This window comes from Otolemur garnettii, unplaced genomic scaffold (assembly GCF_000181295.1).
Source record: "Otolemur garnettii isolate 467f Iridium unplaced genomic scaffold, OtoGar3 scaffold00034, whole genome shotgun sequence".
Lineage (NCBI taxonomy): Eukaryota > Metazoa > Chordata > Mammalia > Primates > Galagidae > Otolemur > Otolemur garnettii.
The window spans coordinates 8,505,231-8,507,482 of NW_003852429.1; positions in this window are offsets into that span (position 1 = coordinate 8,505,231).

Here is a 2,252-nt window from a genome sequence, read left to right on the forward strand (position 1 = left end):
GTGATTTCAGTGAGTCATGGGTCAAAATCCTGCCCAGACAGAGATAAAGAAAGAATAGGAGGTGAGGAAGGGCAACAGCAAGAAGGCGGGACATGGAGATTCTTTGCAAAGAGGAAAAATAGGGTCAATTCAGGAGGGGAAGAGTAGGATATATATTTTTGGACAAGAAAATTTTAAAGGATCCCACATAAAGTGAAAAATATCTATTTCTGGAAAGACAAGGGAGAACTGCATCCCTTCTGAATACTTGGGAGATGATGAGAGATGGGTCAAAAGTGAGGGAGGGAACGGGTCTTAGACAAGAGTACAAATAATGGTATATCCATACTATTGATAGATCCATGGGAGTGCCGAGGCAGGGCAGCAGTCCTTGTGCAGAGGAACAAGAACACAGATGTACATGGTCTTAATTAAGGTAAGAATACTGGCGATGGGGAAGACGTCAACACCATCCCTGGTACCTTAGGGTTAAATTGGGAAGCAAACACTTTGTTCCCAGGAGCCATTCTTTTGATTATTCCTTTGTTGTTTATCCATTTCTCTCCTTTCTTTCTTTTCAGATTCTCTTCCCAGTCTCAACCTTTCACAATCTGATCTCAGGTAACAAAATCACAGGGAAGTGAAAGTCAACCCCGTGGCTCCCTTTGCAGGAACCCTGGCACTTTAACTCAGTTCCATAGCTGAAGTTCTATTTGGAAATCTCTAGGTTTCCTCTCTCTACCTTCGTGTGATTCCATGAATGTGGAGTCCTTAGCACCTTAGTAGATATATTCTCAACTCAGTTCAGATTAACTTGAAAGGCAAGTGTTACGTGACAGTTTAAACGGTGAGATGTGAGACCTGATTAAGAGGGAGCCACCATTCTTTTCTGTAAAGGTGTAGCTGAGGTATGGTTGAGTCACGTGTATCCCAGGATCTAGATATTACACAATGGGATTAATACTAGAGTTAGAGGCAAACCTTCTCTCTACTCAGGCCACAGGGTCACCTGAAAGGTGAATGCTTTCATGGTGTAGTATACCTAGGAAAAAGGTAAATCTTTAAGTCAAGAAACTAGAATCAGGAGGAAGGCCCAAAGTGACAAAAAGAGGCCTTTTCTTTTGGGCTGAACTTCAGAGAGGTTGTTGTGTCCAGGAGGAACTTGGTGGTTAGAAATTAGCTGTGGCCATCTAAAGGGACAGGCCAGGATCACTCTTTCTTTGGGATTCCATGGACAAAGGGTATTCCATGAGCCTTGAAAACAATGAGAAAGCCAGGGGAGATTAGAGCTTGCCTCTTAAAGCTTGCTTCTAAGTTAGACTGTCCTTACAGTCCTCGTATTCCCTGTGTTTGTTTAGTTATCTGTTCATCTCTGGAAGCTTGAGTGAAAAGTCTTGCTTGTTCTAGCCTGTCTCAGCAAAAACGGTATCTAACTCCACTGAAGTTAGTGGCCAGGCACTGTTCTGATCTACAAGTACGCGCACAAAGTCATCTGACAATGTGTGAGAACCCCCATGAGCTAGGGAGCACTTAGGGGATGGTTGAAGTGCCTTGACCAGCCACCCACACACCATGTTCTAATTCTAGGACTAAACTGTGGAAGTGCTGGTATTTCCTCACAGAGGGGATATGAGATCAAAACAGGAGAGAATATTGAAACTGGAAGCTGAAACAAATGAGGTCAGAACCAGGAAAAGCTGTGGAGAGAAAAGGAGGGTCTAAGAAAATGTACTCAAAGACAACGGGAAATGCTGAGCATTTGAACAATTACAGTTGGGCAAAGAATAGAGATAAGATGTTCAGGAAGGAACTACTATCTTCCTAACAGAATTAAGGGTTTGAAATTAAACACTGGCCGCCTGAATCTTTCATTTTTAATGTTTAATCCACTATACTTAAACCTAGTTTGAAATAAGTAGCCTCACCTGTAATTCTAACGCTTTGGGAGGCTGAGGTGGGAGGATCACTTGAGGCCAAGAATTCAAGACCAGCCGAGCAACATAGCAAGGCAAGACCCCATCTCTATGAAAAAAATTTTTAAAATGAGCAGGGCATGGTGGCATGTGCCTGTATTCTCATCTACTTGGGAGGCTGAGGCAGGAAGATTTCTTGAGCCCAGGAGTTTGAAGTTACAGTGAGCCATGATTGCACAACTGCCCTTTGGCCTAGGTGACAGAATTAGACCCTGTCTCAAAAATAATGATAGGCTTGGCACCCGTAACACAGTGGTTATGGTGCCGGCCACATGCACCGAGGCTGGGGGGCTCATACCT